A 27688-nucleotide genomic window follows, 5' to 3' on the forward strand; every position below is an offset into this window, starting at 1 on the left:
TTTTCACTCTCCTCTTTCACTTTCATCAAGATGCTTTTTAGTTCCTCTTCACTTTCTGCCATAAGGGTGGTGTCATCTGCATATCTGAGGTTATTGATATTTCTCCCAGCAATCTTGATTCCAGCTTGTGCTTCTTCCAGCCCAGCGTTCCTCATGATGTACTAGTAACTGAATGCAAGAAAAGAATCATGTTGTCTCAACAGACACTGAAAAAGCACTTGACAAAATTTAACATCCATTCATGTTTAAAACTCTTAACAAATTAGGCATAGAAGGAACATATCTCAACATGATAAAGATGTTATATGACCAGCCCTTAGCTAATGTCATACTCAATGGTGAAAGGTTGAAATCTTTTCTTTTAAAATCAGGAACAAGACAAATGTGTCTGCTCTCACTACTCCTATTCCTTATTGTACTGGAAGTCCTAGTTAAAGCAATCAGGAACAAAAAAGAAATAAAAGTATCAGAATTTGAAAGGAACAAGTAAAATTGTCTCTATTTGTGGAAGCCGGTTTGCAGATTACATGATTTTATATAGAGAGGGTTCTAAAGACTCAAAAAAACAAAAACCACATTTTTTTAAAAAAATTGGAGGATAATTGCTTTACAATGTTGTGTTGGTTTCACTGAAAAAAGCTTTTAAAACCTATCAAGTAATTCAACAGTGTTGAAAGATACAGAGGTAGTGTATAAAATCAGTAGCATTTCTATATATTCCCAACAGATTTTCTGAAAAAGAAATAAAGGATTTAATCTCATTTACAACAGCATAAAACAATGAAATTCTTCAGTTCAGTTCATTTCAGTCGCTCAGTTGTGTCCGACTCTTTGCGACGCCATTAATCACAGCATGCCAGACCTCCCTGTCTATCACCAACTCCCGGAGTCCACCCAAACCCATGTCCATCTAGTCAGTGATGCCATCCAGCCATCTCATTCTCTGTCGTCCCCTTCTCCCCCTGCCCCCAATCCCTCCCAGCATCAGAGTCTTTTCCAGTGAGTCAACTCTTCGCATGAGGTGGCCAAAATATTGGAGTTTCAGCTTTAGCATCAGTCCTTCCAATGAACACCCAGGACTGATCTCCTTTAGAATGGACTGGTTGGATCTCCTTGCAGTCCAAGGGACTCTCAAGAGTCTTCTCCAGCACCACAGTTCAAAAGCATCAATTCTTCGGCAATCAGCTTTCTTCGCAGACCAACTCTCACATCCATACATGACCACTGGAAAACCATAGCCTTGACTAGACAGACCCTTTGTTGACAAAGTAATGTCTCTGCTTTTTAATATGCTGTCTAGGTTAGTCATAGCTTTCTTTCCAAGGAGTAAGCATCTTTTAATTTCATGGCTGCAGTCAGCATCCACAGTTATTTTGGAGCCCAAAAAAATAAAGTCTGACACTGTTTCCACTGTTTCCCTATCTATTTCCCATGAAGTGATAGGACCAGATGCCATGATTTAGTTTTCTGAATGTTGATCTTCAAGCCAACTTTTTCATTCTTCTCTTTCACTTTCATCAAGAGGCTTTTTAGTTCTTCTTCACTTTCTGCCATAAGGGTGGTGTCATCTGTATATCTGAGGTTATTGATATTTCTCCCGGCAATCTTGATTCCAGCTTGTGCTTCTTCCATCTCAGTGTTCCTCATGATGTACTCTGCATATAAGTTAAATAAGCAGGGTGACAATATACAACCTTGACGTACTCCTTTTCCTGTTTGGAACCAGTCTGTTGTTCCATGTCCAGTTCTAACTGTTGCCTCCTGACCTGCATACAGGTTTTTCAAGAGGCAGGTCAGATGGTCTGGTATTCCCATCTCTTTCAGAATTTTCCACAGTTTGTTGTGATCCACACAGTCAAAGACTATGTGATCCACATTGTCTATGAAGCAGAAATAGATGTTTTTCTGGAACTCTCTTGCTTTTTCCATGATCCAGTGGATGAAATGTTTAGGGATAACTTTAACCAAGGAGGTGAAAAATCTCTATTTTAAACGTGATAATACTCTGATGAAAGAAATTGAAGACACAATTTGAAATGTGTTCCTTGCTCATGATATCATAATATCAATAATATTGTTAAAATGTCAGTACTTCCAAAAGCTATATGTGGACTTAATGGAACTCTTATCAAGATTCCAGTGGCATCTTTTGACAGAAGTTAAAAAAAAAAAAAAAAAACGGTCCTGAAATTTATATGGAACCTCAAAAGACCTTGAGTAGCCAAAGACATTCTGAGAAAGAGCAAAGCAGAAATTTTCACACTTTCTGATTTAAAGCTATACTTTGGAGCTATAAGAATTAAAGCAATATGATTTGATATAAAAACATACCAGTTTTAACAGCCTAGAAATAAACCTAAACATGTACAGTTATTTGGCAAGGGAGCCAACAAAACTCAGTGGAGAAAAGACAGTCTGTTCAATAAATGATGCTGGAATAATTGGATATTGGCATGTGAAAGAATGAAATTAGACCTATATCTTAACAGTGGAAACAGTGGCTGACTTTATTTTTCTGGGCTCCAAAATCACTGAAGATGGTGATTGCGGCCATGAAATTAAAAGACACTTACTCCTTGGAAGGAAAGTTATGACCAAGCTAGACTGCATATTGAAAAGCAGAGACATTACTTTGTCAACAAAGGTCCATCTATTCAATGCTATGGTTTTTCCAGTGGTCATGTATGGGTATGAGAGTTGGAATATAAAGAAAGCTGAGCACCAAAGAACTGATGCTTTTGAACTATGGTGTTGGAGAAGATTCTCAAGAGTCCCTTGGAATGCAAGAAGATCCAAACAGTCCATTCTAAAGGAGATCAGTCCTGGGTGTTCATTGGAAGGACTGATGCTAAAGCTGAAACTCCAATACTTAGGCCACCTCATGCGACGAGTTGACTCATTGGAAAAGACCCTGATGCTGCAAAAGATTGAAGGCAGGAGGAGAAGGGGACGGCAGAAGATGAGATGGTTGGATGGCATCACTGACTCAATGGACATGGGTTTGGGTGGAATCCAGGAGTTTGTAATGGACAGGGAGGCCTGGCATGCTGAGGTTTATGGGGTTGCAAAGAGTCAGACACAACTGAGCAACTGAATTGAACTTATGCCACTCACAAAATTAACTCAACATGGATTGAAGACTTAAGACCTAAAACCATACAACTTCTGGAAGAAAACATAAGGAAAAAACTCCTTGATATGAATCTTGGTAATGAATTTTAAGATGTGACACAGGCAGCAAAGTAATTCAGTGAGACTATATCAAACCAAAAAGCTTCTGTACAGCAAAAGAAACCATCAACAAAGTGAAAAGACCACCTGTGGAAGGGAAAAAAAAAAACATATTTTCAAACCTTATATCTGATAAGGGGGTAATACTCAAAATATAAAAAGAATTTATAGAACTCAATAGCGACAAAAAGAACAAGTAATCCAATTTAAAAAGTGGTCAAGGAACTGAATAGACATTTTTCCAAAGAAGATATTCAAAAGTCCAGTTGATAGATGAAAAGATGCTCCGCACCACTGCTTATTAGGGAAGTACAAATTAAAACCAAACCACAGTGAGCTATCACCTCACTCTTGTTAGAATGACCATTATCAAAAAAGATTAGGGATAACAAATGTGGCATAGATGTTAGCTGAATCTATTGTGGTAATCATTTCACAATAAGCAAATCATCATGCTGTATGCCTTAAACTTATACAGTTATACATATATATATACATATATATATATATATATATCGTTTATTTCTCACTGAAACTGGAAAAAAACAAAAAGATCAAATAAAAATTTTGAAGATAAAGTTGAAGAATGCTCAGAATCTAATAAAACACACAAAGGTAACAAAAGAAAAAATGTAAGAAAGAATTAAAGCAAAAGAAAATATAAAACCATTAAAAAATTCAACTTTAGGGGTCTAACACTTGACACATAATTTCAAAAATACAGAACTAAAAAAAGAAGTGCTAAAATAGTGTTATAAGAAATTTCCCAGAATTGAATTATATCAGTAACGAGATTGAAAATTCCTGTCAAGTTCTGACTCACTAAGCTAATGAAACAAATCTCGTCCGAAAGCTCCTCTGTCCATGGGATTCTCCAGGCACGAATTCTGGAATGGGTTGCCATACCCTCCTCCAGGGAATTTTTCCAACCCAGGGATCAAACCCAGGTCACCCACATTGCAGGCAGATTCTTTACTGTCTGAGCCACCAGGGAAGCCGACTCCAAAGTATAGATAATGAGATGCATAACATCAGAAATAAAGAGAACATCATGATTTTTTTTTTCAGAGAAAAAGAACGAAAAAAATTTTATATACTGAGAACTGAGAATAAAATTGCTTTGGACTTCTGGACAGGAAGATATTAAAACTTTTAAAATTCTAGGCAGGTAATTATACTTAAATATAGAATAAAGAAACTTTCATACTTTCAAAAATTAATTTTTCAGGAAGCTACTTAATGATGTGTTCCAACAGAGCAGTGTACTTCTCTCAGAAAGCAGAATCTACTGTAATATATTCTCTGCCTAAATAAAGAGAAAAGCAAAAGAGACATATACAGAATATCGAAAACAAGAAGGAGTAAGACAAAGGGAATTCCCAGGAAATCTGTGATGGGACGTTTCAGAACTATGGCTTGCTGTCCTAAAAAGCAACTGGTCTAGTTTGTGGCTGGAGAAAGGGGAACACAAGGAAGGAGCTCCTTAATTAAAAGTATCTTGATAGATTATTAGGTGTATTTATGGAGACTGTCTTGGTTTTCCGGGTACAACCCTAATTTATGCTGTTGTTCTGGTACAATCATTGATAACACATACTTTCACCCTTAGAAATGTCCCAGGTAGGATATTAAATTATATGGTCACACCAGACGTGTTCTATCATGTGAAAAATTATCACTAATGACTTATGTATGGTATAAGAAGAAAAAGATATAGACACAAAGTAAACTAAGCAAATGAAAAATGTGACACTTTTAAATTCCAAGAAAATTAGCTATTGCATAGAAAAGCAAACATAAACATTGTTAGTCATGGTACAAAACAGTCCAGAAACAGAAAGAGGATCATCTCTGCAGAAACCTCTTTCTTAGGATCTAGGAAACCTTTCCCAGTAACAACCCAGAAACCTTTGCATCAGTCTCCATGTCAGGATTAGTTATATGCCTGCATCTAAAACCCTGTTACTGTCAAGGAGAAAGGACCACCACGATGGGCTTAGAGTCTTAGAGCAAGGCTGAAAGTTGGATACGTAACCAATATAATGCTGAACTTGGCTGCATACTTCTGAATTCTTCCTATAGTGAGAGATGTGTTCTGATATACAGTGGAAGTTAGAATACGATGTTCAATTTGATGAATTAAGATATAGAAGTATGAGTATATTCTTTAGAAATTTGGTGGTCGGTATCAGCAGTAAAACCAATTTCAAAGCAGTTACAGGAAACAGGGACAGTAAAAGTTTTTTTTTAGAAAATACTTTATTATGTCTTTCAGTGTTATTTGGTATTTTAAACAATGTACATGCATTTGATAGAATTCAGTTTAAAAAGTAGAAAATAAAAGATCTAATACCATAATTTTAAGTAATAGCATAACCTTCCATTACATAGTTTCCCGTAACATTTAACCAGATTATTATTGGTTGAAAAGTATTTAGATTGTTGAAAAATTTTCCCATTGTAAATCATGACGGGATCATGAAGTGTGACCTTTAGTTCATTGAAAATGCTTCAGACACACTTATAAATATTAAGTAACCTTGGGTTTAAGGCAAGTTAATATTAGGGAGAAAGTTACAGAGGGTTAAAGTGGTGGCTTGATTCTCAAATGGTGTAGCACATTTGCATCATCTGCAGGGATTTTCTTGTTGTTGTTCAGTCATTAAGTCCTGTGCGACTCTTTGCCTCCCTGTCCTTTGCTATCTCCCAGAGTTTGTTCAAATGCATTTCCATTGAGTTGGTGATGCCATCCAACCATTTCATCCTCTGTTGCCCCCTTGTCTTCCTGCCTTCAATCTTTCCCAGCATCAGGGTCTTTTCCAAAGAGTAGGCTGTTCGCATCAGGTGGCCAAAGTATTGGAGCTTCAGCTTCAGCATCAGTCCTTCCAGTGAATATTTTATAATATCTCAATACTAGGGCTGTACCCCAGAGCAACTGCATCAAAACTTCTTTTGGGGGTGAGGCAGATTCAAAGACATGTGTTTGTTTTGAAAACTCTTCCAACGCAGATTTGAAAATCACTGGATGCAGGGAGAACATTACCCTCCCCCTCCAAAAAAATCATGATTTAAAACATTCATTAAGACACTAGCATAAATTATATGATTCTTACACCCATTACTTCCCAATAAATAATCTTCTCTCATCTCAGTCTCGCCCTTCCTGGTCACTCACAGTTTTACCCCCATGCCTCAAGGCAAGGAATATTGGAAAGTGCAAAGGTTATAATTGGGAGGTATGGTTTCTTTCTTCGTCCCTTCCTTTATATTGTCACCAGCCTTTCATTTTTCTAGAGGAATAGATGATGTCTTGTCTGTACTGGCTATTCAAAATTCTGTGCTCTTTCTTAACTGACCTAATTCTCTGGAGTTAATGTCTTATCCATTTTTATACCCCTCACATTTGGGTTCTTTTACTATGAAGGGGTCCTGGATTTCAACATGGAATACTTAATTTTGAATTTTACATCCTACTTTGGCAAATAGATTGAATTTAAAGATTAACTATTTGGTTGGCCAAAAAGTTCATTCAAGTTTTTCCATAAGATGACACAGAAAGACTGGAATGATTTTTTTGCCAATCAAATAGCTTTGTTTTTATTTATTCTGTACTTTTTTATAATGGTGTTTTTAAAAATCAGTGTTTTTCATTATAGGGCAAGCACAATTCATCATTTTCCAAAATTATTTGTAAAAATAGATTTCTGTCTTTAACATATTCATGTTATTATTGTACCAGTAGAAAAGTGTTTTCAATTTACTTTTCTGATCAGAACCAAACTTGACAAATATATTGTACTGCTATGCCATCTGTAGTAAGCTGTTGTAATTGCCCATCTGTTTCAAATTGCTGTTTTGTTAGCACATTATTGCATTTGGTGTTTTCCATAATTAAGTTCATTAAAGTAACACCCTTGAGTTATAATATTTATGGTAATATTTTTGAACTCTAGCATTCTGGAGAGTACAAGTTATTATGTTGGGTTTTGGTGAAAGCAGTTATTTTATTCCTTAGTGACCTGTATAGGTTAGGGAAACAATATTTTGAAACTAAAGTTCCATGAGAAAATGCTCTCTATAGCCACAGATTTCAAAAGAATTTTATCTTTAATGGAAGTAGATCAAATGGAAGTGGTTAAATAATGATGATTCAGATTATGCTCTTTTGCTTGTTATGGTTTATGTACGAATTTAATGAATATTCATCTGAACTTATGACATTTGTTTATCCTGCTATTGAAAATTATTTGCTCCTTACATTGTATATTGTTATATCTGTGATATTTTGGTATTCTTAGGATTCAAAAATGCTTTTATATGGTTTGTGTCAAAATATGTGTGTGTTTGTGTGTGTAATGTTAATTGTTCAGTTGAGTCCTACTCTGTGGGACCCTATGGACTGTGGCCCTCCAGGCTTCTCTGTCCATGTAATTCTCCAGGCAGGAATACTGGAGTGGGTTACCATTCTCAAGATAAACCATTTTGCTTGTATAAAAAGTTTTATACCTTATATTTTATATTGAAATAATGTAAAAATGTGAATTTATTTTTCTTAGGTAAAATTTAGTAATTAAGAAACTAGAGATATTTAAGTTTTTTTGAGTAAAGGTTTCATGTTGATCTTAAAATATAAAAGAATAAATGTAGACTATTCTGTGATGCTTTGTGTAAAAATCACAACTTTTTCTATATATTAAATTTTAGAATTATGGTTTATTAGAAATTGATTTTTTTTCTACATATGTTTTGCAAATATGCACGATCATCTGGCAACACTGGATAGAATGTTGCATTTGGTGGATAATAATAATGATAATAATGTAAACATCTATTGTTTTTCACATGCCAGAAACTGTGTTGAAGCATTAACCTGCATCTTTTCTTTTAACCTCATCTAAAACAAACAACAATAATAATAACTTATTTTATATACATTGCTATTGTATTTAGTTTATATGAGAGAATAGAGGTTTCCCAGGTGGTGCTAGTGGTAAAGTACTCGCCTGCCAACACAGGAAACATAAGATGCCCAGGTTCGATCCCTAGGTTGTAAAGACCCCCTGGAGGATAGCATGGAAATCCTCTCCAGTATTCTTGCTTGGAGAATCCCATGGAAAGAGGAGCCTGGAGGGCTACAGTTCATAGGGTCACAAAGAGTTGGACACAACTGAAGCGACTTAGCATGCACACATGCGAAGACTTAGAGGTTATGGAATTTTTCCAAATCCATATGTCTAAGGGCAAATATAAGTTAGAAAAAAATTGTGTGTCTTACTTACTCTTATACATTTAACAATTGCTCTTTCAAAATACATTATATAGTATGTTAATCATGCTCCATTCAAGATAGTACATATTGTAGGTACTTAAAACAGAATAACTTTAATATGCATGAATGCTCAGTCACTTCATGTCTGACTCTTCGCAACCCATGGACAGTCACCAGCCAAGCTCCTCTGTCCATGGGATTCTCCAGGCAAGAATACTGGAGTAGGTTGACATGCCCTCCTCCAGGGGATCTCCCTGATCCAGAGATCGAACCTAGGTCTCCTGCATTGCAGGCGGATTCTTTACCTCTGAGCCACTGGGGAAGCCCTACTTTAGTATAGGTATTGGGACATTGAGAAAGTATCAGGTAGACAAAGAGATAACCAAGAAATGGCTACTTGTAATTGTGGAAAGTATTAACAGCTAATACTCCTATGGCTGGGGTAACAAAGGGAAGAGGTCAAGCCATGAGAACCTAAGTAGGTCAAGGAATGGCCACCAAGGAAGCAGGACTGGTAACTGAGAAACACTACTCAGTGGGCTAGGACCTTTGGGAGAGTTCTGCAAAGCTGGTCTTGGTCTTCCGGGTGGGTCATGGGGCTGCTCCTCAGACGCCAAAGGGAAGGGAAAGAGCCAGCCACTGTTAGAAGAGTACCGACAGGGTTTGGAAACAAAGCCCTGGCTCTCCTTTGCTCTCCTTTCCATCTTGCTCGTCTTCCGTCAGTCTCCTATGGACAGAAGCTAACCAAAAGGTGACTGTCAAGGGAATCTGAGAAACATATGTAGTTCTCAGACTTCTAGCCCCAGTGTCACAAAGCAGAGCACAGAAGGTGTGGACTTGGGTAGATACAACTGATAAATAAATGGAGCATATATTCTGAAGTTTGAAAGACGATATGTCTAAGATTACCCCTGAGGAGATAGCTTATTACTTTGTTTTGAGACGAAAAAATGTTAATTATTGAGCAGTTGATCAGATTGTTGCACAATGTGTGTGATTTGTTAGGCTGGTCAAAATAAATGAATTTGTGCATCTTGGTAACTGAACAGAATGGTACAGTGATCAAATTTCTTAAGAATTGGCTACTATTGCCAAATGGCTGAAATAGTTGGGAAATGATCAATTTGAGTTTGTCATATCATTCAGTTCAGAAGCATAGTGAAGGAGAGAGAAAAAGTATATAATTCAGTTTTTTAAAAGAGTGTTTTGTTTGATGTAATTTGTCTCTATCGTTTAATTTGTTTGCATTGCCTAATATCATTATTTGTTTTATATATGAATGCTTGTGTGTAGGTATGCCACGATAGAAAAATAATGTTACATAGGAATTGGAGTGAGTAATCTAAAAAGGTGTAATTACTGTTAATCTATAATGCCTTTGAAAATACTTTGAAACAAAAAAAAATACTTTTAGGTAATTGTTTATATTTTTTAAAATGCTTCCCAAAGTTTTCTAAGACGGACAGTTGCTTTAGCTAGTATATACCCCTCTGTCTTCATAGTTGGTTCTATGAAAGGTGCATGCATGTCTACTCAGTCATGTCCAATTTTTGTGACCCCATGGACTGCAGTCTCCCAGGCTCCTCTGTTAATGGGATTTCCTAGGCAAGAATACTAGAGCAGGTTGCCATTTCTTCCTCTAGGGGATCTTCCTGATCCAGGGATTGAACTTGTGTCTCTGTATACTTTTAAATTTGGGTCTCCTGAATTGCAGGTGGATTCTTTCCCATCTGACCTACCAGGGAAGCCCAAAAATATATAGATAGTATAAATATACTCAAACCAAGAGGTGACAAAATAAATGAATCCTAATCTTGTTAGACATGTAGGGAATACAATTAAATATTGTTATTTTTCTTTAAAAATTACCTTTTAACTCAAAATAAATACATGCTTTACAAATATGTTTACTTATTTGGCTGCCCCAGGTCTTAGTTGCAGCATGTTGGATCTTTGATCTTCATTGCAGCATGTGGGTTCTTTAGTTGTGGTATGAGAACACTTAAATGCTGCATGTGGGATCTAGTTCACTGACCAGGGATTGAACCAGGGCCCTGCATTGGGAGTCTTAGCCATTGGTCCACCAGGGAAGTCCCAATACATACATAATTTAGATATTAAAGTTAATTGTCACCTTACACTGTATTTTGCAGAGGTCAGGTCTCTATATTATTATTAGCCATGCCTTATCTTTATGCTGCTGTTGCTGCTGCTGCTAAATCACGTCAGTCGTGTCCAACTCTGTGCGGCCCCACAGACGGCAGCCCACCAGGCTCCCCCAGCCCTGGGATTCTCCAAGCAAGAACACTGGAGTGGGTTGCCATTTCCCTCTCCAGTGCACAAAAGTGAAAAGTGAAAGTGCAGTCGCTTAGTCGTGTCCGACTCTGCGCAATCCATGGACTGCAGCCTACCAGGCTCCTCTGTCCATGAGATTTCCCGGGCAAGGGTACTGGAGTGGGTTGCCATTGCCTTCTCCATCTAGGAGAAGGTTCAGTTCTTCAGTTCTAACCTCTATGCTAGGTTCAGTTTTATAAATCTTGAATGAGTACCTTCTATGTTTTCTCTCTATACATTTTCTCTTTGTTATGAACTTATCTGGAAAATCTAACCTGTCTCCTTTGATCTTTTCCCACTCAAGTTTGCAGGTCACCTGTGTTACAGAGCCTCATGTGCCTTCTTGTGATCATTGGTTTACTAACTCTCTTTCTTATTGTCCACTGACAGGAGGACTTTGTTTTACTCATCTGTTGTCTGGTGCCTATCATACTGCCTGACTCTGACAGAGGTCTTGAGAGCCATTATGCACTGGGTTGTGTTTTCAGGATACCACGATGAATGTGATTCCATTGTGTTCTCAAGGAGCTCACAACCTAGTTAAAGGGCAGATACACAAATCACTGACACATAGTGTGAGATATTTGTCTAGAAGATTTCACTTATATGTGGAATCTAAAAAAAATTATATAAAGGAATTTATTTACAAAACAGAAGTAGACTCACAGACATAGAAAATAAATTAATGGTTACCAAAAGGGAAAGGGGAAAGGCATAAATTATGGACTTGAGATTAACAGATATGCAGTACTATAAATAAAATAGGACACCAACAAGGACCCCCTGTAGAGCACAGGGAGATATATTCAATGTCCTGTAATAAACTTTGATGGAAAAGAATGTGAAAAATATTTACTACATATGTTTTATATATATATATATATATATACATATATATAAATCACTTTGCTGTACATCTGAAACATTGTAAATCAACTATATTTTAATTAAAAAAATAGTATGCAGAGAAATGTCCTGTATTAGAATGAAGAAATAGCATGATATACATGATGTGGTAAATAGAATGTGATAAGTCCCTCCTTTCAGGAACCATTGTTTGCTAATCTGGACTTCAAGAGTGTGCTTAGTACATAGTGCAGCCATGTGGAATGGAAAGTCTGGACAATCCAACACCTCAAATTAATAAAGGTTCATTGGGCATTGAGTGTGCAATCTGATATGTTTTGTAAGATGCAAAGTGTAAGCATACTTTTTGCCCTTAAGTTAGAAATCCTCAGACAGGAAAACAGGATATGAAAGCGTGGAAATAAAGCCTTTTTAAAGAAATATTCCATAAGCACTAACAAGAAAGTCTGATAATTTATCAGATGGACAATGTGTATGATGTATGAAGTCCATGTTTTTTCACTTCAATAGGTATTATCTGTGCATTGCATCTTATATAATTGTCTAGCTGCAAAGAATGTGAAATAAGCAGGTATGCAGACACAAATAACATAGGCCTGCAAAGGTAGAGGTGGTTGGAATGCTTCTCCTGGATTTTCTACAGAAATGTCAAACAGCAATGATGCTGTTCAGAGTCAGTTCAGTATATGTTATCTGAGAACATGAATCACAGGGTAGGTAGCCATTCCTGCCAGCATGAATGGGAATACCTTTGTAAACCATCATCTGAGAAAGTTTATTTCTGTTACTGTGTCAGTTCCTATTTGTAAGAAAGTATGACTCTAAGGATAACGTATGATTTTGGAAATAGAGCTAATGCTATTTTGACACACGAAAAATTTGTCTAGTGGGTTTGGGGAGTAAGTTAGTGCCATCCCAGACCCCAAGATACTGGTAACAGCCAAAGTGGGGACCGTATTATTTCAGTTCAGTTCAGGTACTCAGTCATGTCCCACTCTTTGCGACCACCAGGACTGCAGCACACCAGGCTTCCCTGTCCATCACCAATTCTGGGAGCTTGCTGAAACTCATATCCATTGAGTCGGTAATGCCATCCAACCATCTTATCCTCTGTCATCCCCTTCTCCTCCTGCCTTCAATCTTTCTCAGCAACAGGGGCTTTTCAAATGAGTCAGTTCTTCACATCAGGTGGCAAAAGTATTGGAGCTTCAACTTCAGCCTCAATCCTTCCAATGAATATTCAGGACTGATTTCCTTTAGGATTGACTGGTTTGATCTCCTTGTAGTCCAAGGGACTCTTGAGTTCTCCAACACCACAGTTCAAAAGCACCAATTCTTCGGTGATCAGCTTTCTTTATAGTCCAACTCTCACATCAATAGATGACTCCTGGAAAATACATAGATTTAACTAGATGGACCTTTGTCGCCAATGTCTCTGCTATTTAATAAGCTGTTTAGGTTGGTAATAGCTTTTCTTCCAAGGAGGAAATGTTTCAATTTTATAGTTGCAATCACCATCTGCAGTGATTTTGGAGCCCCCACAAATAAAGTCTTTCATTGTTTGCATTGTTTCCCCATCTATTTGCCATGAATGATGGGACCAGATGCCATGATCTTAGTTTTTGAATGTTGAGTTTTAAGTCTGTTTTTTCACTCTCCTCTTTCACTTTCATCAAGAGGCTTTTCAGTTCCTCTTCATTTTCTGCCATGAGGGTGATGTCATCTGCATATCTGAGGTTATTGATATTTCTCTCAGCAAACTTGATTCAAGCTTGTGCTTGATGCAGCCCAGCATTTTGTGTGGTGTACTCTGCATATAAGTTAAATAAGCAGGGTGACAGTATACAGCCTTGAAGTACTCCTTTCCTGATTTGGAACTAGCTTGTTTTTTCATGTCCGGTTCTAACTTGCTTCTTTGTCTGAATACAGATATCTCAGGAGGCAGGTAAGTTGATCTGGTATTCCCATCTCTTGAAGAATTTTCCACAGTTTCTTGTGATCTATACAGACTGGAGATCTACAGAGACTGTAGGTAAATTGGATGTGGTCAAACAAGAGATGGCAAGAATGAAGATTGACATTTTAGGAATCAGTGAAGTAAAATGGACTGAAATGTGTGAATTTAACTCAGATGACCATTATATCTACTACTGTGGGCAAGAATTCTTAGAAAAAAAGGAGTAGCCATCATAGTCAACAAAAAAGTCCTAAGTACAGTTCTTAGGTGCATTCTCAAAAATGACAGAATGATCTCTGTTCATTCCCAAGGCAAACCATTCAATATCACAGTAATCCAAGTCTATGCCCCAACCAGTAATGCTGCAAAAGCTGAAGTTGAATGGTTCTATGAAGACCTACAAAACCTTCTAGAACTAACACCCCAAAAAAGATGTCCTTTTTATTATAGGGGTCTGGAATGCAAAAGAAGGAAGGCAAGAGATACCTGAGTAACAGGCAAATTTGTCCTTGTAGTACAAAATGAAGCAGGGCAAAGGCTAACAGTTTTGCCAAGAGAATGCACTGGTCATAGCAAATACCCTCTTACAACAACACAAGAGAAAACTCTACACATGGACATCAACAGATGGTCAACACCGAAATCAGATTGATTATGTTCTTTGCAGCCAAAGATGGAGAAGCTGTATATAGTCAGCCAAAAATAAAAATAAAGAAAGACTGGGAGCTGACTGTGGCTTAGATCATGACCTCCTTATTGCCAAATTCAGACTTAAATTGAAGAAAGTAGGGAAAACCACTAGATCATTTCAGTTCAGTTCAGTTCAGTTGCTCAGTCGTGTCCAACTCTCCGCGAACCCATGAATCACAGCACGCCAGGCCTCCCTGTCCATCACCAACTCCCGGAGTTCACTCAAACTCATGTCCACAGAGTCGGTGATGCCATCCAGCCATCTCATTCTCTGTCGTCCCCTTCTCCTCCCGCCCCCAACCTTTCCCAGCATCATTTAGGTATGACCTAAATCAAATCCCTTGGGATTATACAGTGGAAGTGACAAATCATTCCAGGAATTTCATCTGACAGAGCACCTGAAGAACTATGGACAAAGGTTTGTGACATTCTACAGGAGGCAGTGATCAAGACCATCCCCAAGAAAAAGAAATGCAAACAGGCAAAATGGTTGTCTGAGGAGGCCTTATAAATAGCTGAAAAAAGAAGAGAAGCTAAAGGCAAAAGAGAAAAAGAAAGATATACCCATTTGAATGCAGAGTTCCAAAGAATAGCAAGGAGATATAAGAAAGCCTTCCTCAGTGATCAATTCAAAGAAATAGAGGAAAATAATAGAATGGGAAAGACTAGAGATGTCTTCAAGAAAATTAGACATACCAAGGGAACATTTCATGCAAAATGGGCACAATAAAGGACAGAAACAGTATGGACCTAAGAGAAGCAGACAATACTAAGAAGAGGTGGCAAGAATACCCAGAAGAACTATACAAAAAAGATCTTCATGACCCAGAACCACGGTGGTGTGATCATCCACCTAGAGCCAGACATCCTGGAGTACGAAGTCAAGTGGGCGTTAGGAAGCATCACTGTGAACAAAGCTAGTGGAGGTGAGGAATTCCAGTTGAGTTATTTCAGATCCTAAATATGATGCTGTGAAAATGCTGCACTCAATATGAAAGCAAATTTGAAAAACTCAGCAGTGGCCACAGGACTGGAAAAGGTCAGTCTTCATTACAATCCCAAAGAAAGGCAATGCCAAAGAATGCTCAAACTACCACACAATTGCACTCATTTCACACGCTAGCAAAGTAATGTTCAAAATTCTCCATGTCAGGCTTCAACAGTACATGAACTGTGAACTCCCAAATGTTCAAGCTGGATTTAGAAAAGGCAGAGGAACTAGAGATCAAATTTCCAACATCCATTGGATCATTGAAAAAGCAAGAGAGTTCCAAAAAATCTACATGGCTTTATGGACTACGCCAAAGCCTTACTGTGTGGATCATAACAAACTGTGGAAAATTCTGAAAGAGATGGGAATACCAGACCACCTTACCTGCCTCCTGAGAAATCTGTATGCAGGTCAAGAAGCAACAGTTAGAACTGGACATGGAACAGCAGACTGGTTCCAAATAGGGAAAGGAGTACGTCAAGGTTGTATATTGTCACCCTGCTTATTTAACTTATATGCAGAGTACATCATGCAACATGCTGGGCTGGATGAAGCAAAAGCTGAAATCATGATTGCCGGGAGAAATATTAATAACCTCAGATACACAGATGATATCCCCCTTATGGCAGACAGTGAAGAAGAACTAAAAAGCCTCTTGATGAAAGTGAAAGAGGAAATGAAAAAATTGGCTTAAGACTCAACATTGGGCATCTGGCCCTATCCCTGCATGGCAAATAGATGGGGAAACAATGGAAACAGTGACAGACTTTATTTTGGGGGGCTCCACAATCACTGCAGATGGTGACTGCAGCCATGATATTAAAACACTTGCTCCTTGGAAGACAACCTATGACTAAACTAGACAGCATATTAAATAGCAGAGACACTGGTGACAAAGGTTCATCTAGTTAAATCAATGTTTTTTCCAGTAGTCATGTATGGATATGCGATTTGGACCTTAAAGAAAGCTGAGCACTGAAGAATTGATACTTTTGGACCGTGTTGTTGGAGAAGACTCTTGAGCATCCCTTGGACTGCAGGGTGATCAAACCAGTCAAACCTAAAGGTCCTGAATATTCATTGGAAGGACTGAAGCTGAAGCTGAAGCTCCAATATTTTGCTGCCTGATGTAAAGAATTGACTCATTGGAAAAGACCCTGATGCTGGGCAAGATTGAAAGCAGGAGGAGAAGGGGATGACAGAGGATGAGATGGTTGGATGGCATCACTGACTCTGTGGACATGAATTTGAGCATGTTCTGTGAGCTGGTGATGGACAGGGAAGCCTGCGTGCCACAGTCCATGGCGTTGCAGAGTCAGACACACCTGAGCAACTGAACTGCACTGAACACAAACTGTGTTCTTTAGTCCCTTGAAATTCACTCACTTGTGACAGCATCATGTTGTTGTCTTCATCCCTGTCGTCAATACAGGAAGGTAGTTACCATTATCTCCATTTCTTCAGTGAGAGCCCTTCGATTCACAGTGGTTCAAAGAATATTTCTATATGTCCCAAATCTAGATCTGTCCCAAATGGCAGTCAGAATGTGTCCTAGAGAGCAATTGAAAGAGAGCTCTTTTGATTTTTCAGTCATTAACCAGGAAAGATAACTATGACTGCTACAGAATCAAAGACTGTTATGTCCTTTTTGGGAAGTAAACTGGTGGAAACTGCCGGAGTATTTATTACCTGATACATAAATAAATTTTTTACCTGCAAAAGTGTAAAAAAGAAGAAAAAGTGAAAACTGAATCAAAATGTCACCACAGGGAATGGTAACAACAGAATAAGAAATCAGCATATTAGGCCAGGTTTAAATGGGAAATGATGATCTCATCTTTACTACAAGGAGAGAGAGAGAGTTGAAGCAACCTTCGAGATTAGAAACATTAAGTTGGGAAGGGAATAGAAATAAAGGGGTGGAAGGCCATCATTTTTAGCAGTATTTCATCACACAACCAGGCTTCTGACTTTTGCTTCAGACTGGTGTCAGTTTAACTCAGTTTGGATTATTCACTCAGCATTTCACATAACCTCGTAATTGTGTCCTTTTGGATTTGATCATGGATGTGTGCCAGATTTTACTTTCTGTTTGCCAAAAAATTAGTAAAGAAGAAATGACACATTATTTTTTGGAGTGAAAACTACATCTCTAGCAATATTGTCAAGTGGTTTATTAATAAAGGGTCCTTAGATTCAACTGAAGGAAGAAAAGAGGAAAAAAAATCCTTTTTCACTATATGGAAATACTGTTCTGCTTGAAACTGAAAGCCAGGGAAACCCAACTGATTAAGACCAAAAATTTAATTTTAAAGCAACAGCAGCAAAGCTTTATTGAGGTCTATTTTACATTCCATAAAATTCACCCATTTTTAAGCATTCAATTTAATTGTTCACCCAATTGTTTCTAATTCTTTGTGACCCCATGAACTGCAGCACACCATGCTTCCCTGTACTTCACCATTTCCTGGAGTTTGCTCAAACTCGTGTCCACTGAGTTGGTGATACCATCCAACCATCTCATCTTCTATTGCCCGCTTCTCCTCCTGCCCTCAGACTTTCCCAGAATCAGCATTTTTTCCAGAGTCTGCTCTTCACATCAGGTGGCCAAAGTATTGGAGCTTCAGCTTCAGTATCAGTCCTTCCAATGAATATTCAGGACTAATTACCTTTAGGTTTGACTGGTTTGATCTCCCTGCAGTCCAAGGGACGCTCAAGAGTCTTCTCCAGCACCACATTTCAAAAGCATCAATTCTTCAGCCCTCAGCCTTCTTTATGGTCAAACTCTCACATCCATACATGACTACTGGAAAAACTATAACTTTGACTGTATGGACATTTGTTGGCAAAATGATATCTCTGCTTTTTAATATGTTGTCTAGGTTTGTCATCGCTTTTTTCCCACGGAGTAATTGTCTTTTAGTTTTGTGGTTGCAGTCACTATCCGCAGTGTTTTGGAGCCCAAGAAAATAAAGTCTGTCACTGTTTCTATTTTTTCCCCATCTACTTTCCATGAAGTGATGGGACTGGATGCCATTATCTTCATTTTTTGAATGTTGAGTATTAAGCCAACTTTTTTACTCTCCTCTTTCATCTTTTTCAAAAGGTGCTTTAGTTCCTCTTTGCTTTCTGCTTTAAGGGTGGTGTCATCTACATATCTGAGGTTATAGATATTTCCCTCGGTAATCTTGATTCCCACTTGTGATTCATCCAGCCCAGCATTTTGCATGATGTAGTCTGCATATAAGTTAAATAAGCAGGGTGACAATATACAGTCTTGATGCACTGTTCCCTCAATTTGGAATCAGTCTGTTCCATGTCCTGTTCTAACTGTGGCTTCTTTTCCTGAATATAGGTTTCTCAGGAGGCCGGTTAGGTGGCCTGGTATTCCTATCACTCTAAGAATTTTCCACATTTTTTTGTGAGCCACATGGTCAAAGGCTTTAGCATAGTCAATGAAGCAGAGTAGATGATAATGTTTGATATATATACTGAGTTACCAGGAAATCATGAAAATTCAGATTTAGGTCACATCCACCAACCTAGTATGATCCATGGTGCCCTTTTTTAGTTAACCCACTTCCCCTTCAGCCCAAGGCAACCATGAACATTAGATTTCTACAGATTCACAAAGGCTTTACTTTAAGGAGAGCAAGATGGACCAGGAAGATTTTAGGTTGAATTTGGTTGTCTCTGACCTCAGAAGTAGGATGGGGATTCTATGATCAGGTATTATAATCTGAATTTTATAAGACTTTTGGTTTTTTATCTATTTTACAAGAGATAGACACGAGTATTGGAAGAAACAACATGTAATCTGAATTTGCGAGGAAAAACTCACAAGCCCAATTGTGGAAATCCATGAGAGGTTCTCAAGGTTATAGATAAATTTCTCTGGAAAATGAAAATATTTTCAGAAGATGAGGACAGAGTTCTCTGATCTGTACACTCCGAGGACATTCTTCGCTGGAAGCTCTGCACACATGAGCCAGATTACTACATCAGTGGAGGCCAATAGTGGAGGCCAGAATCACCTGAGGCCACACTCTGGCCAGAGAAAGGACAAAACAATATCAATCCACACTTTTGAAAAATTAATTTTTATGGAAGTATGGTCACTTTATGATGTACTTTTACTGTACAGAAAAATGAATTAGCTATATTTACACATATATCACCTCCCTTTTGGACTTCCTTCCCATTCAGGTCACCACACTGCATTAAGTGGAGATCCTGTCTAAACTTCTGAACTCTCTCCCTGGCAGATTTAGAAGTAAGGATGGCCTGTTGTTTATTTTCCATTCAAAATCTGTTCCTCTCCGTTTGTATTCAGAATCAAGTCTGCCAAATCTCCAAGAAGGCTTTAATGCTCTAGTAACTCTCCTTCTTTTATTCATTTATTGAACAAAATTTTGTCATTGAGAACACTGTTCTGTTCTGGATAATAGGGAAACAGGTGTGGATATGGAAAAAGAAAAAAAAGAAGAACAAAACTTTTCCTAGAAGTTTCCCAAAAGTTGTTCCCCAAAAGTTTATGTTTTAATAAGGGGGAAGAAATAATAGACAAATAAATATGGTAAATTTAGACAGAGGTCGATGATACAAAGAAATCAAAGTGGGGTCTTAGAAGAGATGTGATTGGTGATGCAAGATGGCATGGTTAGTATAAATAGGGTATCAGGAGAAAGCCTCTAGGAGGAGATGGACATTTTAGCTTAGACTGGAATCACATAGGGAGCCAGCCATTTGAAAGTTGGCTAGATGGGCATTCTAACCAGACAGTGTAGCAGTCACCATAAGTAGAAGGGCATGAATTTGGCGTGTTTGAAAGACCCAAGCAAGATGTCTGTGGCTGCAATGCAAGAAGTGAGAGAGTGATCCAACATGAGATCAAAGAGGCTGGGCCCTGTGGCATTTGGAATTTATTCTAGGTGAAATAGGAAGCCATGGGGGAGAGAGAGGGGGGATGTGATCTGATTGATACTTAATCGAGATTACACTAAGGGTTAAGTATAAAATACTGTCTAGGGCTCGTGGGAGGAACCTGGGAGATCTGTTTGGAGGTAATAATGGCAGTCGCTCATATTAGGATCCTAGTGCCTTCTGGCAGTTTCACATGTTGATTCTTCTTTTTTTTTAAAAATGTATTTGGCTGAGGCAGGTCTTAGTTGTGGCCCATAGCATCTTGGGTCTTGTTGCAGCATGTGGGATCACTAGCTGTAGCACTTGAACACTAGCTGTGACTTGCAGTGTCTAGTTCTCCAACCAGGGATTGAACCCCAGCCTCCTGCATTGAGAGCCCAGAATCTAAGCCACTGGACCACCAGGCAAGTCCCCACATATTTATTCTTTACATGGTGCTTTCTCTCCTCATTCTTGGTGCATCCATCCTGTTAGTTTATCTTTTTTTTATTTCCTTTTTTTAAAATAGTCTTATGCAATTGGCTAACTTACAGTGAAGATGACTTTAATCATTGAGTTAGAAATATTCTTAGAGATAATATAGTGCAAACTCCTTATTTTAGAATTAAGGCAGCTGAGGTTAAGAGCAAAATTGATGACTTGTTTGAATTTCTACATCTAACTAATGATGGAGTCAAGATAACTCAGGACTCCAAGTATTTGATTGCTCCTTCCCCTAAGGTCCAGCCTGATTTCTGTGCTCAAAAAAATCTACTCATTTTAGTATTCTGTGATATGAGGATCAGACAGATGGGTCAATGGAAAAAGAGGCCTGAGCTAATAGGACATGCTGGCAGAGTTGATCATTGTGCCTGTCAAGGTGATCAAGATGCCTGAACAAGGGTGGTGGAGAGTCAGCAAATCGACGGGACTTTAAAAGGTCAGAGCGATGATGAAGACAGCAGATGGACAGAATGGTAGGGGGCAAACGCCAGGCAGGGAGCCAATGAACCTGAGCTTGTCTAAGGACATTACAGGACAGTCAACAGCTTGGATGCGTCGACACATGGGGTGCATGGCACTGTCGTTGACACTAATTACTTGTGATGGAGATGCTTTTCAAAACGTGGGGGGAAATGGCCTTATTTCATAGGATATTTCCTGTTAGGCTGGACAAGTTCACAACAACTTTTTACACTAAATGCACTTGATTGAGAAACCAGAGAAGTAGTTGCAGTTTGCCCTCCCCCTTCACATTCCATGTTTGAGATGAAGAGATACCAATTAGGACCAAGGTCTGGCCAGTGGTATTTCTTCTCAGTACTGTGCATTTTCACAAATTGAAATTCCCTTAAATCTAAAATATTCAGAAGTGAAACAGTGCAAACCTGATAGATAAGGTGCTTTCTTAACACAAATCAGCAGTTAAAACAGGAGATTCAGACATAGGAAAGACATTGAAACTATCACAGCATCTCCGTTGGCACAGTTGGATAGCAAAAAAAAAAGAAGAAGGATGTGTGAATGTGTGTTAATTGCTCAATCAGGTCTGACTCTTTGTGACCCCAAGGACTGTAGCCCACAAGGTTTCTCTGTCCTTTGAGATTCTCCAGGAAAGATTACTGGAGTGGATTGCTGTTTCCTTCTCCAGAGGATCTTCCCGACTCAGGGATTGAACCCTCGTCTCCTGCATTGCAGGCAAATTCTTTACCATTTGAGCTACAGGGTTGTCTGTTAAATGTAATGAGTCTGAACAATTACAGGATTCAATATAAAGGCTATGCTTTTTAGCTTATCAAGAAGTACTAGATGATAATTCAGTATTTTAACTCAAGATTTTTCTTTTTTCTGAAAATTCTGAAAGAGATGGGAATACCAGACCACCTGACCTGCCTCTTGAGAAACCTGTATGCAGGTCAGGAAGCAACAGTTACAACTGGACATGGAACAACAGACTGGTTCCAAATAGGAAAAGGAGTACGTCAAGGTTGTATATTGTCACCCTGCTTATTTAACTTATATGCAGAGTACATCATGAGGAATGCTGGGCTGGAAGAAGCACAAACTGAAATCAAGATTGCCGGGAGAAATATCAATAACCTCAGATATGCAGATGACACCACCCCTATGGCAGAAAGTGAAGAGGAACTCAAAAGCCTCTTGATGAAAGTGAAAGAGGAGAGTGAAAAAGTTGGCTTGAAGATCAACATTCAGAAAACAAAGATCATGGCATCTGGTCCCATCACTTCATGGGAATAGATGGGCAAACAGTGGAAACAGTGTCAGACTATTTTTTGGGGGCTCCAAAATCACTGTAGATGCTGATTGCAGCCATGAAATTAAATTGCAGCTTACTCCTTGGAAGGAAAGTTATGACCAAGCTGGATAGCATATTAAAAAGCAGAGACATTACTTTCCCAACCAAGGCCTGTCGTCTAGTCAAGGCTGTGGTTTTTCCAGTGGTCATGTATGGATGTGAGAGTTGGACCGTGAAGAGGGCTGATTGCCGAAGAATTGATGCTTTTGAACTGTGTTGCTGGAGAAGACTCTTAAGAGTCCCTTGGACTGCAAGGAGATCCAACCAGTCCATTCTAAAGGAGATCAATCCTGGGTGTTCATTGGAAGGACTGATGCTGAAGCTGAAACTCCAATACTTTGGCCACCTCATGCAATGAGTTGACTCACTGGAAAAGACTCTGATGCTGGGAGGGATTGGGGGCAGGAGGAGAAGGGGATGACAGAGAATGAGATGGCTGGATGGCATCACCGACTCGATGGACATGAGTTTGAGTGAACTCCGGGAGTTGGTGTTGGACAGGGAGGCCTGGCGTGCTGTGATTCATGGGGTCACAAAGAGTCGGACATGACTGAGTGACTGAACTGAATTGAATGGGCCAAATGCAGTGCTTAGTTCTGGTGAAGCAAAGTTAAGCACCGTAGGATTTTAGATCTCAAATCTCTCACCAGTAGTCAGGTAGAACACATACAAATTTTTTCTAACATAACTGCTATTATGGAGGTAGGTAAAAAATGCTTTAGCCCCATGAATTATAAGCTTCTGTGATAATGAGAGTGAGAAAATATATTAAAATATTGAGGTCATTTTGAGAAAGATGAGTTGACTCAATGCTACATTTGCAAAAAATAGTCTCTTCTTTAGTTCCTTTGGTGTTATTGGAAGGTATGAGTCTAACTGGGTGGGCAGATAGAGGTGAAATAGAGGCGACCTCTTCTCCCTCCCTTTCTGTACACGCATCCCTTTTGCTTCCAAGTAAAAAATCTCTGAGTGGTAGCTGGGTGAGTCCCAGTGCATCCCTGAGGAGCTGGAAGAGATGGGTAAATTGAGTCCCATGGGTCCACTGGTTTGTAAGCCGGTTTGTTTCCTAGTCCTTGTTAAGGCAGCAAGAATTACAAACACTACGTAGCCCTGTTTGCATTTAGTCGTCATTGCCATTCTTTCATCCCATCAATTTTTCTTCTGCTTCTCTTCTTTCCTTCAAATTTTCTTATTTCCTAAGTCAGACAGAGAAAGACAAATACTGTCTAATATAACGTATATGTGAAATCTAAAAAATGCAGCAAGCTAGTGAGTAAAACAAACAGAAAAATAGACTCACAGGTATAGAGAACAAAGTAGTGGTGGCCAGTAGGGAGAGGGAAGCAGGAAGGAGCGGACAGGGGTAGGGGGTAAAGCAGCTATTATGGGATCATATGAAACGATGTGTGTGAAACGTTTGAAAATTGTAAAGTACTCTAGAATTTAAAGGATCTTCAACTCAGTTTTTGAAAAGCCAAAAAAAACCTCTCATTTCCTCACTATTGCCCCATGACCAAATGAAATTTGTCAAGAGTATTTTGGAAGTTATGTTTAGGTTCATAAACTGAATGCCAAACCACCACATTGGTTTTCACAATTTTGGGAAGCTTGTCTGGCCCTCAAACAGGGTTTCTTCGTTGGTTTCTGCCTCTTACATTAGTCACTTCACTAGTGTTAGTCGCTCAATCGTACACTTGGTGTGTGTGTACACTTGGTCATGTCCAACTCTTTGGGACCCCATAGACTGTAGCCTACCAGGCTTCTCTGTCCATGGGATTCTCCAGGCAAGAATACTGGAGTGGGTAGCCATTCCCTTCTCTAGGGGATCTTCCAGACCCAGGGATCAAACCCAGGTCTTTTACCATCATGAAGATTTCAGAGTCCCCTTCAGTAGTTACGTAAGCTACAAAGTGACACTCAAGAAAACAAATTAAATGTTATCCTCACTGTCTCTATTTCCCAACACAGCAATACGTAATTTTATCTCAGACTTGGAAAAAATCATTTAGTTGATTGATACAGCAATAAAAAGACATTTTAGATCAACCAAGATAAAAAGCTTGACTAAAGAGTCTTTGTTTCACAATAATCTTCCTTCTTCAGTTACCAAGACCTTATTTAAATTACTAAAGTATGGCACATAAAATTTGTTCTCCAGCAAAACTCCTACTGATGGAAGGCTGTAATGGATCTGAAAGTATTTCCATCTTAAAATGTCATTTGGGCTCTGTGGAAATCATGGGAACCAATTTACTTGTTTGTTTCATGATAGTCTAGTATTTCTAATGTACATATTTACTGTGGGTCTTCCAGCAGCAGATCCAAAGGTCAGAATTGAGGGAATAAAAGTTACTTGGTAAGTATAGGAAAAGCCTATAGGTGTGCTATTAAACCAGCCTTACATTGGGTGTCTGGAATATAGTGTAAAACACACAGCACCCTGAATCTCAAGACATTGATTGAAGACTGCCCTGTCCCCAAGGGTATTAGCTCCTTGGCACTTCTGGCCTGCCATGCAGTAGCACATCTGGGCACACCTTTATATCATTTCAGGAGCAAATTTCAACCGCTGGCAGTTGGCACTCAAACTGCACCCAGCACACAGAACGGTTCCAGGAAAATGCAGGGGCCATTGACAGAATCTACTACAATTGGTTGGTCCATTTTTTTTGTTGTTGTTGTTAAGTCACTAAGTTGTGTAGGACTCATTGTGAACCCATGGAGTGTAGCCCACCAGGTTTCTCTGTCCATGGGATTTCCCAGACAAAAATACTGGAGTGGGTTGCCATTTCCTTTTCCAGGGGATAGTCCATTTTTAGATTATCAGGAAAACTGAGGCGTTTTTAAGCCATTAGTTGTCTTTTCTATTTATCTATAGTCTAATCAAGAGATTTGAGTTCCTTCTATTTATACTCTTGCCCTGGAGGAAATACTCAGATGATCAAGCAGTGGGCAAAATGAATAGAAACAAAGCTACCTGAATGATTCATAAACTGGGGAAGCAGACCATGCACAATCAAGGGTTGTCAGAACAGGCCTTTTCAACTAAGAGGATACTTTAGCTATTTCAGCTGAATATAAGAACAAATCAGCTAGTGCTTGTATCACTGTCAGAATGTCATACATGTAGTAGGGATCTCCATTTGAATATGACACTTTTAGGCAATATAAAAAGCAAGTCAAACCAGTGTTCTTCTTGCCTCTTGGAGTCTAAAATCTGAGTAACACACTGAAATGCATATAAAGTATAGTTCAGGGTGCACAAAAACAAGTGCCCATAATGGCCATGAAGGTAAAGTGAGTTAAAAGCAAGCCAGGCATAATATGACAAATTAGTAGGTAACACTTAGCCTCAAGGTCAAGAATGGAATAGTGAGAAGTGATGTTCTTGAGTAAAATGAAGAATTTGAGCTCTATCTTAACTGAACAGGTTGCCATAAGGAAATGTGGTCCCTGCAGTTATGAATCAACTGGACTTTCCATGTTGTTCAGTAGATCAGTCTTGTCCAACTCTTTGCAACCCCATGGACTAGCATGCCCTCCCTGTCCTTCACCATCTCCTGGAGCTTACTCAAACTCACGTCAATTGACTTGGTGATGCCATCCAACCATCTCATCCTCTGTCACCCCCTTCTCCTCCTGCCCTCAGTCTTCCCCAGCATCAGGGTATTTTCCAATGAGTTGACTCTACACATCAGTTGGCCAAAGTATTGGAGCTTCAGCTTCAACATCAGTCCTTCCAATGAATATGCAGGGTTGATTTCCTTTAGGATTGACTGGTTTGATCTCCTTGTAGTCCAAGGAACTCTCAAGAATTTTCTCCAACACCCCAGTTTGAAAACATCAATTCTTGGGTGTTCCGCCTTCTTTATGGTCCAACTCTCACATCCATACATGACTACTGGGAAAGTCATAGCTTTGACTATGTTGGTCTTTGTCAGCAAAGTAATCTCTCTGCTTTTTAATGAGTTATCTAAGTTTGTCATAGCTTTTCTTCTATATGGAGCAAGCATCTTTTAATTTTATGGCTGCAGTCACTATCCTCAGTGATTTTGAAGCCAGAGAAAAATAGCCTTTCACTGTTTCCATTGTTTCTCCATCTATTTGCCATGAAGTGATGGGACCAGATGCCATGATCTTCATTTTTTGAAAGGAGTTTTAAGCCAGCCTTTTCACTCTCCTCTTTTCACCTTCTTCAACAGGCCCTTCAGTTACTCTTCACTTTTTGCTATAAGGGTGGTGTCATCTGCATATCTGAGGTTATTGATATTTCTCATGGCAATCTTTAAGGTTTGTTTCTTTCTTTTAATTTCTTTATATTTTATTGAAGGATTATTGCTTTACAGAATTTTGTTGTTTTCTTTCAATCCTCAATATGAATCAACCATAGGTATACATATATCCCCTCCCTTTTGAACTTCTCTCCCATTTCCCTCCCCACCCCACCCCTCTAGGTTGATACAGAGCCCCTGTTTGAGTTTCCTTAGCCATACAGCAAATTCCCGTTGGTTATCTATTTTACATATGGTAATGTAAGTTTCCATACATCTCACCCTCTCCTCCACTCTCCCCATGGCCACAAGACTATTCTCTATGTCCGTTTCTCCATTGCTGCCCTGTAAGTAAATTCTTCAGTACCATCTTTCTAGATTCCATATATATTCATTAGAATATGATATTTGTCTTTCTCTTTCTGACTTACTTCACTCTCTATAATAGATTCTAAATCCAGCTTGAACATGTGGAAGGTCACGGTTCATGTATTTGTGAAGCCTGGCTTGGAGAATTTTGAGCATTACTTTGCTAGCCTGTGAGATGAATGCAATTGTGTGATAGTTTGAACATTCTTTGGCATTGCCTTTCTTTGGTGTTGAAATGAAAACTGACCTTTTCCAATTCTGTGGCCACTGCTAAGTTTTCCACATTTGTTGACATATTGAGTGCAGCACTTTTGCAACATCTGTTAGGATTCACTCCAGGATGTCTGGCAAGTGATCACACCATCAGGGCTATCTGGGTCATTAAGATCTTTTTTTGTATAGTTCTTCAGTGTATTCTTGCCACCTCTTCTTAATATCTTCTGCTTCTGTTAGATCCATACCATTTCTGTCCTTTATTGTGCCCATCTTT

The 27688-nt window shown here is 38.8% G+C and overlaps 1 protein-coding gene across 1 annotated transcript in view; it reads left to right on the forward strand.

Annotated features, from left to right (window-relative positions):
- Positions 1-27688, forward strand: part of THSD7B (thrombospondin type 1 domain containing 7B) — a 953717-nt gene that overhangs the window by 89833 nt on the left and 836196 nt on the right. The gene's annotated exons all lie outside the window — the stretch shown is intronic.

Source organism: Moschus berezovskii, chromosome 2 (genome assembly GCF_049115385.1).
Source record: "Moschus berezovskii isolate FMDL1 chromosome 2, NW_MosBer_1.0, whole genome shotgun sequence".
Classification (NCBI taxonomy): Eukaryota; Metazoa; Chordata; class Mammalia; order Artiodactyla; family Moschidae; genus Moschus; species Moschus berezovskii.